This window comes from Rhineura floridana, chromosome 7 (assembly GCF_030035675.1).
Source record: "Rhineura floridana isolate rRhiFlo1 chromosome 7, rRhiFlo1.hap2, whole genome shotgun sequence".
NCBI lineage: Eukaryota > Metazoa > Chordata > Lepidosauria > Squamata > Rhineuridae > Rhineura > Rhineura floridana.
Window position 1 is genome coordinate 22,166,995 of NC_084486.1, and position 13,168 is coordinate 22,180,162.

General features: G+C 46.5%; 1 long non-coding RNA gene across 1 annotated transcript in view; it reads left to right on the forward strand.

Annotated features, from left to right (window-relative positions):
- The first annotated feature begins 2,774 nt into the window (after window positions 1–2,774).
- The window catches only part of LOC133388346 (uncharacterized), a 31,171-nt gene continuing 20,777 nt past the window's right edge, over window positions 2,775–13,168 (forward strand). Inside the window, exon 1 of the long non-coding RNA XR_009763749.1 lies at window positions 2,775–2,855. This is a non-coding gene — a long non-coding RNA (uncharacterized LOC133388346). The remainder of the gene's footprint in view (window positions 2,856–13,168) is intronic.

The window sequence follows — 13,168 nt, forward strand, 5'->3', positions numbered from 1 at the left end:
ACCACACTGGCTCTCATATTGCAAAATAGGGGATTAGAATTCTGAGATAGTGCAGTGGACTCTACCATTTCAGGCTGTAGGTGTGGGTCACATTTCTGAATAGTTGTCTGGGGTAACACCAAAACAGCCCACTATCCAAGTGGAAAACTGAAACAGCAAGGAACAGGCTGGATTACAACCGTTCTCCCTGATAGATTGTTACTAGCAAGGGCCTTTTCACATGAGCTAGCATTAAAGACAGGATTCCCCCCTCCCCGTTTGAAGTAGTATAGCCACTCTAAACATTGCCACCTCATTCTGCACGCACAAACTAAACATAAGAGAAAGAGTCTGAAGGTCAGGTATGCAACTCTTCCCCATTTCCCAATCTCAGCCTTTTTATCCTCTCCCTCAAATTAATCAGTGTTCTTTGCCTGTCATTACTAGCTATTCCTGTTCCCACCTCTTGACTCTCTAGACCAGCCTTTCCCAACCAGTGTGCCACCAGATGTTGTTGGACCACAATTCCCATCTTTCCTGGCCATTGGCAATGCTGGCTGAGGCTGATGGGAGTTGTGGTCCAACAATATCTGGAGGCACACTGGTTCGGAAAGGCTGCTCTAGTCTAATAGGATGGCCTGGGAGGCAAAAAAAAGACAGGCCTCCTGACCCTTCAATAGGTGTGTGGAAGAGAATTTCAAAACAACACCTGCTGAAGTTCCCTCTTTTGTGCAACTATTAAAGGGGCAGGAGGCATGTCCTCTTGTTCACCCAGCTATCTTGGTCGGGGCCACCCCCGCTTCTGCATTTTTGATAAATGAGTGTAAACACTGTCCAGTTAAAAGTGCAACTCTCTACAACAACGTCTTCAAGATTTTCTCTTGCCTCTTCCAGCTCAGTATAAACTGGCAAGATGTGCAATTTGGTCAGTCATGAAAATCAATGAGAAACACTTCCCTTTGGAGCAAAGTCACCTTTCTGGAGCATTAGCCAGCAGCCATGCAGCCAGCCTGTGGGTAGTCCTGTGGGCAAAGAGCCCATTGGGCTTTAGGCAGGATTGGTTAAGGGTTAGTGTGCCTAGGCTTCTCACCAGCAATCTCCCCCATCAGAAAGGCAGCTGCTCTTTTCCCTGCCCAACTGCTTCGCACGGGAGGCAAAAGGAAGACCCTGTAAGGCTGCAGGACTATTACTGGGGAGTTGTTGTTATGTGCCTTCAAGTCGATTAGGACTTATGGCGACCCTTTGAATCAGCAGCCTCCAATAGCATCTGTCATGAACCACCCTGTTCAGATCTTGGAAGTTCAGGTCTGTGGCTTCCTTTATGGAATCAATCCATCTCTTCTTTGGCCTTCCTCTTTTTCTACTCCCTTCTGTTTTTCCCAGCATGATTGTCTTTTCTAATGAATCCTGTCTTCTCATTATGTGTCCAAAGTATGATAACCTCAGTTTCATCATTTTAGCTTCTAGTGACAGTTCTGGTTTAATTTGTTCTAAAAAAAGGTAAAGGTAAAGATGTCCCCGCACTTATAGCGCGAGTCGTTTCCGACTCTTAGGGTGACGTCTTGCGACGTTTACTAGGCAGACCATATATGTGGGGTGGGTTTGCCAGTTCCTTCCCCGGCCTTTCTTTACCCCCCAGCATATGCCGGGTACTCATTTTACCAACCACAGATGGATGGAAGGCTGAGTGGACCTCGACCCGTTTTACCAGAGATTCGACTTCCTCCTTCTGTTGCAATCGAACTCTGGCCATGAGCAGAGCTTCAGCTGCATTACTGCCGCTTACCACTCTGCGCCACGGAGGGCCTAATTTGTTCTAACACCCAATTAATAGTCTTTTTCGCAGTCCATGGTATCCGCAAAGCTCTCCTCCAGCACCACATTTCAAATGAGTTGATTTTTCTCTTGCCTGCTTTTTTCGGTGTCCAACCTTCACATCCATACATAGAGATCGGGAATACCATGGTCTGAATGATCCTGACTTTAGTGTTCAGTGACACATCTTTGCATTTGAGGACCTTTTCTAGTTCTCTCACAGCTGCCCTCCGCAGTCCTAGCCTTCTTCTCATTTCTTGACTATTGTCTCCATTTTGGTTAATGACTGTGCCAGGGTATTGATAATCCTTGACTAGTTCAATGCCCTCGTTGTCAACTTTAAAGTTACATCAATCTTCTGTTGTCATTACTTTAGTCTTTTTGACGTTCAGCTATAGTTCTGCTTTTGTGCTTTCCTCTTTAATTTTCATCAGCATTAGTTTCAAATCGTTACTGGTTTCTGCTAATAGTAAGCCCTGTTAAAATGCAGTAGGATGCCAGTAGGCAGTAAGCCCTGTCAAATGCAGTGAGAAACCCATGTAAGCCCCGTTGATTACAGTAGGACTATAGTAAGAAGTAAACCTGAGTAAACCCTGTTGAATATAGAGGGAAGCCTGTTGAAGACAGGAGGACTCCAGTAGGAAGTAAGGCATAAGTAAGCTCAACTTAAATGTCTATGCAGCTGGGCTCACTGGATGGTCAAGCTCAGAGGGAGGGTTTCTTTCTGTCTCTTGGTGACTGATGATGTTCAATATGGAGACTTCTGTGTGTGTACTCTCTCTTTGTCCTAGATTGTGGTTTGGTTTTTGTGTATATGTATCTTTTTGTATCATTTGTTCTGCTGCCCACTGGCATGCTTTCACCTGTGCCCAGTAGAGAATGTAATTTAGGTTAGCATGTATCACCTGAAGGATTTGGGGCAAGATGGAAGAACAGGTGCAACAGATGACAGGGCTTCTGTCCTTTCTATGGGGGTGGGGGAGAGGAAATGTTGATGGGTCCAGCTAGGTGTTCACAGGGAGGAAAAGCTGAACCTGTTGAAAGTCTCAGGAACTTTTCAGGTAAGAAAATTTTATTTTCTGCTGATATTTGTTTAAGGTGGCCAGAGGCTAAGGAGGACAGCGCTCCTGTACCTTTCATAATTCCCTCTTTCACACAGCTGTTAAAGGTGCAGGATCCCTGCCCTCTTTGGCCTCTGACTTTTATATTTATTACACTTTTGCCTTGCTTCTCACCTGGAGAATTTGGGCTGGAACCATAATCAGTTACAAGGAACTCTTAAGGCTGGGATAAGATTTGTGGCAGCAAACATGGGATTCCCAAGGCAGTGTTCTTTCTTCCAGTATACAGCATGCTGGCATTTGCAAGGAAGCAGCAGCAATGGCTGCTTAACTCTTTCTCCACCCACTGATTTTTCTTTGCAATTAATTGCCTGGCTCAAAAACCAGGTTTCCTAATGAAATGGGGAGAAGACACTCCAGGGGGTGGGGGTGGGGTAGCGTGGTACAGAAGCACCAGGCAAGGAAAGGGTTAAGTATCCCTTTCTCTTGTTTGTTTCCTACAAGCATCCCCTCTCTCTGTACATCAGGGACAATCCCATATTTTTTGCTGAACTTCTGGTTCCAGTCTCAGACCCTCTGTAGGCTGTGTATACACCATACGTTTAAAGAACATGGCTTCTCCCAAAGAATTCTGGGAACTGTAGTTTAAGAGTGCTGGGAATTATAGCTCTGGGAGGGGTGAACTACAGTTCCCAAGTTTCTTGGCAGGGGGAGCCATGTGCTTTAAATGTATGGCGCATATGCAGCCTTAGCTTGGAACAGGCGAATGGTACGTTGTGTCATTGGGTTATTCCTTTATCCCCAGAACTAGTTCTGAAGGGCCCTTTTCATGCCTTTATTCTTTGACCATCTTCCTATATTTATTTTCAAGTAAAGTTGCAGATGCTTGCCATCGCAGTTGTAGAGATGTGAAAGAGGAGGGGAAAGGGATTTAAGCAGGGGCAGGGGGAACACTTATGTTTTACTTCTCCTATGGTTTCTGAAAAATGCCACAGTGCTACAGAAATCAAACATCTCTGTAGGGAGCCAGCATTTATGAAAGGTCATTCTAGGACTTGATTCTGTATTAGCCGCCTTGAAAGGCTTTTGCTCTCTCTCGGATCACTTGCAAATGCCTATTAAAAATTAACAACTCTGTGGAATTAAAGAGTCTGCAAACCTCTCCCTCCTTAGTAGGAACATTTGACAGAAAATGCAAGGCCTCTAGCAATGTGTGTTTATGTGTGGGAAGTGACTGCAAAACTTCAGGCAATCCAGTTTTGTTTTTGATTTCTTAGAAGTCTGATAGATTTTCTGAAAGTTGGCGCAAAAGAGTAGCCTTGTTGTCAGTGGTGCTGTCAGAGCAGGACTTTAGGGCAGAGGTCGGGGGCCCCCCTCAGCAGGAGTGGAAAGGCCCCCAAACTCAGTAGGGCTGGTTTGCTGGTTTTGGAAGAAATTGAAGTAATATACTTTGCCATCTAAAAAGCCCATCATAAGACGGTTACGTCCAGAGTCCAAAATGATCAAATTGCACCACTATTTGCTGTATCAGATCACGGTCCATTTTGTCTAGTGTTTCTAGCAGCAGTCTGCTATATATCTCTAGGAGCTTGCCAGCAAGATATGGAGGTTATGACCCTTACCCATTGGTTTGTCTGGTGTTTAGGAGGTATACCACATCGGTATGTGGAGGTTCTATTTTGTCATGGCTGATACCTATTGATAGACAAATCCATAGAGCACTAGACACACACTTTTAAAAAACCAACGAAGCTAGTGACTGTTAACACGTCTTGAGGTAGTAATTTCTATATATCACCTACTGAAACTGCTTATAGAGCTATAATTACGTGCGTCTCTCTCTTTTCTGCTGGTTGGACTGTGTTCATGTGCGACTGCACGCACTGTTGCCATCTTGGGTCAGATGTGCCACCAGAAATCCTTCTGAAGCCCAGCAGAGGACCCAGCCCCATGGGTGCCCCTGATGGCCTGAATCTCAGACCCGGGGGCTAAATGTGACCTTCCAAGCCTTTTTACCGGGCCCTTGGGCCTCTCCCCATGCCTTGCCCCTCCCCAGCCCTGCTTTGCACCCTCCGTGAGTGCCTGTCTGGCTGAAGTGTGTCCTTGAGCTCTGATAATGCTTCTTGCCTGTCTGGATGGAGGCGAAAGGGGGGCCTGAGTATGTGTAGACGCTAGCCTACTCTACAAAGGTAACATTTACATTAGGTGCTCCACCTACTTTTGCCTCTGACCCCACCCGCTGCTGACGTGTGGCCCCTGGAAGGTTGTCCAGAAGGGAATGTGTTGCTCAGCTTGAAAAAGGTTCGCCACCCTTGGATTACACAGAGGGCCCAAGCAGTGTAAGCCTGCAGGCATGAGAGCCTTGTGGGGGTCTGTTGGCATATACTTTTCTCTTCAGCTGAAATAAATGGTGCTTGAAAAGTGCTTTGCTTTGCCTTGGCCATGCCTAGTTAGTACAGGAGAACAGAGGTGGGGGGCCTGTAGGTTGCATGCAGCCCTATGCCGTATTTTATGTGGTCCCTGGCATCTCCCACACTTCCCTATATTATCAGGCACATCTTGGCCTCCTGCATTACCTCCCCTCAGCTTCTCCTCTTGCCATTCAGAGCTTACTTTCTTGGCTTGCCCCACACTGGTTCTGCCCACTTCCTTCCAGCTGAGCACACTTCCTCCCTTCCAGGAAGTGTGGTCAGCTCAGGTGCTGTGTTGGGGAGTCTCATGCCACTGCAAGCAGTCCCTCAACTCACCTGCTGCAGCAGCTGAGCAATCCTTCCAGCGGGCTTTCTCCTGCGACCCTCTCTGAGCTGCTTCCTCCCCAGGCTCATCTAGAGGATCTAATCTCAGGGGAAGTGCTATATGGGGGGGGGGAGAGGTGTAACAGTTCAGTGCATTTAGACTTCATTTCAATAGGGGATGTAGGCCGAGGGGTTGCTTTGTGGAAAAGGGGTTTGAGAAGAAAGAAGAGGCTTGGGTGGGGGGAGTTGAGGCACTGGGGCAGCGAGGAGGGCTGGGAAAGATTCAAGTCTGAAACCCTGCAGAGCTGCTGCCAATCAGTGTGGGCCAGAATGGGGAACCTGTGGCCCTCCTGACGTTGGACTACAACTCCTATCATCCCTGCCCATTGGTCATGTTGGCTGGGGCTGATAGGAGTTGAGTCTAGCAGCCCCTGAGGGCCCTCCGCTCCCCTTCTGCGATCTGCGCGCCCCCACACACCTGTCAGCTGGCTTTTTAGCATTGCCCTTAATGAAGATGGCGTCCGCAGCTTCCCTAAGGTACTGAAGCCACTGCCGCCATCTTAGTTGATGGCAGAGATGTATGCGTGTAGCACACACACATGTGCCATTGACAAAGATGGTGGCGGAGGCTTCATTCCCCTTAGGGAAACCGCGGCCGCCATCTTCATTAAGGGCAATGGTAAAGAGTAGACAGGTAGGAGGGCCTGGGGGGGCCGTATACGCGTGCATGCACACCCACCCACCAGGGGGCCAGGACAAGCTGATGCCCAAGGGCCCCCGCATGCCTGGAGCCGGCCCTGGGTTCCCCCTTCCTGGTGTAGGCAGTACTGAGCTAGATGGATCAGTGGTCTGACTTGGTATTTTATGTTGCTAAACTAAGGAAATGAACCACAGATTAAGGATTATGGTGTTAATGAAACACAAAGATGAATGGACTATCAGCCTGCATGAAAAATCTTTTGCAGTAGGAAAACTGCAAATTATTTGGGGGATGGGGGAGATCTGTTGTGCGATACTAATCTTCCAACAGCCTCCTGTTTTCATTTGATACAGTATGTGTCACTCACAAAGCGGTCTCCAAGGCGAGGGCAACGTTGGTGCTATGGCAGGCATCAAAAGAGCAGGCTTTTTCTTTTTTAAGATTTCTTGGCGGTGGTGGGAAATGGTTCTGCAAGAAAAGCTTTGCATTTTTCTTTTGTGACATGGAGTGCGCAGCAGAGATGATCCAGACAGTTTTGAAAGATAGCCGTAGAGTCTGAAATAAAGCACAGCAGGTAGAATCATTCAGCAGGACCTTGGAACAGTATTAATATCCATGCACGAGCCAAGGATTTCTTTCTTTAAAAGCAAACAAACAAAAAAACCTTTCAATGCCATCTTCTTCCTACTGAAGTGTCGTGATAACTACTTTGCTTTTTTCAAACAGTGTTTTTCTAAGAATCTCAAGCTGCTGTGATTTTATAATACACTAGAAAAATGGCAAAAAAGGAAGCATTGCTCTCATTTTTTTCTGCATTACATGCACTTACCTTAGAACTTTTGTATTATTTATTTATTTATTTATTTGACTTATTAGTCGCTTATCTGGCTGAATTGTCAGCCACTCTAAGCGACGTACAAAGCAGAACATGTAAACATCAAAACATTAAGAGACTAACAATAAAAACTAACAATAATGTAAAAGTTAAAAAAACAGGAACAGCAAACCAAAAGCATTCATCTTCCTGGTAAAGGACAGTCCCCAAACAAATGTCACTAAGAGCAGGGGTGGGGGGAAGGCAGATGGAAATGCTTGCCCCTTTATGGTCCCAGCACAGTCTTATCCCTGCAGCAGCACGACTCAGCCTGCAGCTCCTCCTGATAAGGCCCAGGCAGAGGGGTGGGGCAAGGCAGGTGGAAATGCTTGCCCCTTGATGGTCCCAGCACAGTCTCATCCCTGCAGCCTTTACGGGGCAGTAATCCTCCCTGTCCCTGCAAGTGATGCCTTATTTCTACCCACAATAATTGGACTTGCTGCTAATTTTTTATAAAAATACAGATATTTGGTTGAATAATAGCTCTGCTCATTTGTTCTCCCCTATGCAGAGGTTCCATCTCTGTCACTAGTTACTTAAGTGAGCTCTGTGCCCAGGAGAACTTTCTGCCAGCTTTGGCTGGTACACCAACTGCGGCCGTTCCTGGACTGTGACAACTGAAGCTTTGGTAACCTCAAGACTGGATTACTGTGACACGCTTTATGTGGGGCCGCCCTTGTATCTGGTCCGGAAGCTGCAACTAGTGCAGAATGCAACGGCCGGACTGCTCATAGGGGCAGACTACTGGCAACACCCCACTGCTGAAAGAGCCAGTTTGCTACCGGGCCAATTCAAGGTACTTGTGTTAATTCACAAAGCCCTAAACAACTTGGGCCCAAAGTATCTTAAGGACCGCCTGACTCCTTACGTTACATCTCAATCACTGAGATATTCTGATGGGGCACATCTGATGGTTCCCCATGCCCATGAAGTTTGGTTGGCTTCCACCAGGGACTGAGCCCTTAGTGTGGCAGGCCCTGCCCTGTGGAACTTCCTACCAATAGAGTTTCAGCAGGAACCATCCCTCCTTTCTTTCAGGCATCTCTTGAAAACTGAACTTTTTAGACAGGCTTTTAACATGATTCCCCCCCCAACCAATGCAGTGTTTGTTGATGTTTTTATTATTGTTTGTAATGATGTTTTTAATGGTTTTTAAATGTTATTGTGCCTTTGTATGTTGTAAGCCTCCTTAATGTACTTCTCTGAAAAGTGTGGCTTATAAATACTTTAATAAATAAATTAAATGAAATTACCAGTTGTACCAGGGTAGGAGAGTGGGGATGAACCTGTTGTCCCCTCTTTCTACTGCCTATCCCGTCGCCATTCCTGCAGCCCCCCACCCATATATTTGGGATTGAATATCTGCAGGAGGAATTCTACTTTTCCAGTCAAATCAGGGGAAAGGCAGCCCGGGGGGGGGAGGATTGCAGTAGAAAAGCTCTAGACAAGGAAAGAGTTAAGTATCCCCTTCTGCTGTTTGTTTCCTGCAAGCCCCCCCCCATTGACCGGCACATCAGAGGCAATCCCCAAACAGAACCCCATATTTGCTGCTGACCATTTAAGTGGGGATGCCATTTGGGGAGTCTGCTTAAGTAAAACTGGCTCCCAAGTGGGGTGGAGCTGCATTGCTAGCTTCCCAGCAGGTGTGTCACCATCCCTTACAGAGAAGGGGAGGGGTGAGGGATCAGAGGCATTGGCATGGTGCAAGCACAGCAGCAGCTTTGGATTGGCTCCGCTGGTGGATCCAGACCATGGCAACCTCCTGCATACATTTAGCCCCCCAGCAGGCAGGGGAACTGGATGAAGAGCAAGAGGGATGTGAAGGAGGGGGCAGAACCAATGGGCTCATCCTTGCTGTCCCCCTCATGCAGTGGTCGTTATGTGTTTGTTTGGGGAGTGGAAATGAATGAGCAGCGTTGGCCTGGTTCTGCCACTTAAGAATCTTGCTGTGAAAATTCTGCCAGCCATACCAAAATGCACCATATGTTGGATGAATCCAGCACATGTTCATCCTAAACAAGGAAAGCTTTGTTGTTGTCGGTTTGTGTTGACCAAGAGTGTGTATTTTTATTGCAAAATATTGATATTTTAATACCTTGCTACAAAACAGTTACCATCTTGTCACATTATTGCATTTCCCTGTCAAACCATCGTTTAATAGTCTCAGTGTATCCTCTAATTTCAGTAGTGAATGGCACCAATGAAGTGCATAGAGTGCCTTCAGAAGGAGGATACTCTTCATGACCGTTGCAAGGGCAGAAAGGGTTAAATTTCCTCAGCCTCCTCTGATCCTGTTAATTATCATTCCCACCCCCCCACAGATGCAATTTTCATTAAAAAAAAAAAGTCCCTCCACATTGGATGCAAAGTTGCATTTAACTTCAAGTGTCATTTGGCCCTGAATGTGCACTGCAGTTCAGTTGCATGCAGCTAGCCTGTACCCGCAGTGTCCAGTTTATTAGGGGAATCCACATGGTGGAAGCTGGACTGGGGTCAGTGAAGCAGCCTTGATTGTTCCTTCTGCACCAGTGAAGGGAGTTATCCATTAAGACTGCTGCATTTGTAAGTTTTCACATTAATGTCCGTAACTATCCACATGCTGTTTTTACAAAACATGTGCGGGGGATCTCCATACTCTGCTTTCCAATAGGCAGCTCCTCCTGCACCCGCTGCCTTGAAGAGGAGTTGCATATAATTTCTGCCTGTAAACTTAAATGTATTTAGGAGAAATTCAAATCAAGGATAATTTGCATTATTCTTTAACTGAGGCACGTTACTCGTTCTGCATCTAGGATACAAGAATTCAAAGAAACTGAAGGGGATGGGGACATGAACTAGAATGGCACAGCAAGTACTGATACTAATAAAATGAGGAGAGGTGATAGGATTAAAGGAAGGATGGGATGGCTATTGTTGTTGCAATGGAAGAACCTTTGTCCACTGGAAGATCTGCAAAATCGCCTTCACAGTATGTTGCTGATAAGCTTCCCCGAAGTGCTCTGCCATCTGAAGGGCTAGAAGCATTTCAGGAATTAAAATTCTCAGAATGCCATCCCTGAATTCTCTTTCTTTACCCCTCCATCTTGTAGAACTGATGGTGATGGGCACCTCACCACATACATGGGATGCTGGGTTTCTTCCAAAGTAGCCATTTCCTCTAGAATTGGCATCATTAATCCATTTCATTTTTTAGGAAGTATGCAGAGAACATTGCTGTCAATCTGATGCCTTTCAGAGTTTCCCCTGTTCTCTTCTGCCACAGGATCTTTTTCAAGGCCTAGTTTGTGGCCACATCCTGGCTTTAAGTACAGTTGTAGCATCAGACTCTCTACTGGTGGCTGTTGAGGAGTGGTTCCTGAGACAACTGGGATGCCCTGTCTCTGCTGTGCTTTGCTCCATTTTAAAGTAGCTTCTGCTACCCTCTTAATTAGTAGTTTGATCCCAGCTATGAACTAGCCCTTTTTATCAAGTGTTTTCCATCCCCCCCTTTTTATTTTGTTATTCTCCAGGGCTTCTCGGGCCCTGTCTTTCCTATCACCTGCTACCTTATCTTTCTCACTGGAGTTTCTGGAACCTGAGAAGGACCTTCTACATGGAAAACATGTGATCTATCTACTGATGAGAGAGCCAATGTAGTGTAGTGGTTAGAGTGTTGGACTACAACTTGGGAGACCAGGGTTTGAATCCTGACACAGCCATGAAGCTCACTGGGTGACCTTGGGCCAGTCACTGCCTCTCAGCCTCAGAGGAAGGCAATGGTAAACCACCTCTGAATACCGCTTACCATGAAAACCCTCTTCATAGGGTCACCATAAGTCAGAATCGACTTGACGGCAGTCCATTTCATTGTTTCATCAACTGATGAACTGCGGTCCCTCTCCCAAATGGCTGAGAAGCACCTTTGAAAGGGAAAGACAGGGCCAGCTCTACCATTAGGCAAAGTGAGGTGATGGCCTCAGGTGGCAGATGCTGGAGGAGGGGGCAATGACAGCAGCCCCTAGCCATTTCCCTGCCCCATTGAAAGATAAAGCTGTGTGTGCTTCCCTCAACTAGCCTGCTGCCTCGGGAGATGTCCCCAGTATTGAAGTGAGATTCAGCTGCCGGTTCTGTTGGCTTTTGCACGTTGAGTGCGGAAGGGTACCATCTTGGTAGCAAATGTCTTCACCTGGCCCTGGGGAAAGCACAAGGGAAGGGCTTAGCAACCCCTTCCTACCTGCTTTCAAATCTTCACTTTAAATCCCCCCCTCCTTTATAAGAATTCAGCCCAATCTGCATTCCGACAGTAAAGTTGTACTGCTGTAATGTGTGGTTAGGACTCAGTCGCTATGTCTGGTTGATAGGCAAAATTTGCACGTGCTTCTGAAATGCCAGCACCTGAGCATCAAACTGAATGACAAGGCTTTTAAGGCCCACAGGAGGTATACGAAGCAAGCTGGTGGTTAACTTGCCTCTTCTTTTAGCAGACACACCGAGAGGCTAATTGCTGGAGATGTGTGAAGCAGAACTGGCCGCTTCCTGGCCCTCCCTGTGTCTGTTGCCAAAGAAGCCATGGCAATGCACACCCGGCAGGGTTCAAATTAATCCCATTAGGCACTGCAGGGTGTCACCCAGAGGCTTGCAGCGTCCACTTTGATGGATCCGACTAGAGCTCTTTGCCAAGAAGCTCCTGGTTCGTGGTCCCACGCACTCTTGAATGGGAGGCAGCCCAGCCCTGCCAGGTAGTCAGTTTGTTGGATTTCAGGAAAGAGGGAGCAGATAGAGGAATGCATTCTACCACCTTCGGTTGGTAGCCCAGCTACGCCCCTATCTGGACAGGGATGACCTCGCCTCAGTTGTTCATGCTCTGGTAACTTCTAGGTTGGATTACTGTAATGCGCTCTACGTAGGGCTGCCCTTGAAGACAGTTCGGAAGCTTCAGCTAGTGCAAAACGCAGCAGCCAGACTGCTGACGAGGACCAGCCGGTCAGCGCATATAACACCTGTTCTGGCCCGTTTGCACTGGCTACCTATTTGCTTCCGAGCCAGATTCAAGGTGCTGGTTTTGACCTATAAAGCCTTACACGGCGTGGGACCGCAGTATCTTGTGGAACACCTCTCCCGCTATGAACCGACCCGGTCACTTCGCTCAGCGTCTAAGGCCTCCTCCGGGTACCAATCCATCGGGAAGCCTGGAGGACAGTTACTCGATCTAGGGCCTTTTCTGTAGTGGCCCCTGAATTGTGGAATAGCCTCCCCGAAGAAATACGCCTGGCGCCGATGCTTCTATCTTTTCGGCGCCAGGTTAAGACCTGGCTATGCTCCCAGGCATTTTAATGTGTTTAATGTTACAATTTTAAATCTCTTTGTTTCAGTTTATTTATTGTGATATTTTGTATTTCTGTACTTTTAATCTTTTGTACACCGCCCAGAGAGCTATTCGCTATGGGTGGTTTAAAAATGAAATAAAATAAAATAAATAAATAAGATATAAAAAAAGGGTGTCGCTGGGCTTGAGGATCCTGGGGAATCCTGCTGGGAGAGAAAGGAAAAGCTCTTTTTACTCAGCTGACCCCCCCCCCATCTGCTATCTTTCCACTATACAAATAAATGCATATCTATATGAGCATGGGTTCCAAAACAAACACCAAACCCACACTCTGCTTTATGCTAATGCATTAGCTTTCTAGTGATTACCTCCTTCCCTTCTCTCTCTCTGTGTACATACTTATATGTATACACCTCACACATGTGTACCCTATATGAATATGTCAAGAATACACACACCCTATGCTAGAATGTGTGTGTGTGTGTGTATAGATGTAGATATACACACACATTTATTATTAATAATCATCATTTGATTTATTGCCTGCCCTTCACCATTATGTGCCAGGTGGGTCACAATAATTTAAAATACAACATTAAAATCAGTTTAAAACAAATTACAAAAAAAGAGGATGAGTCCTAAAAATATGTACCTCAAGTGTCAAAGGCCAGGGTAAACAGGTTCATCTTCAGTATACAA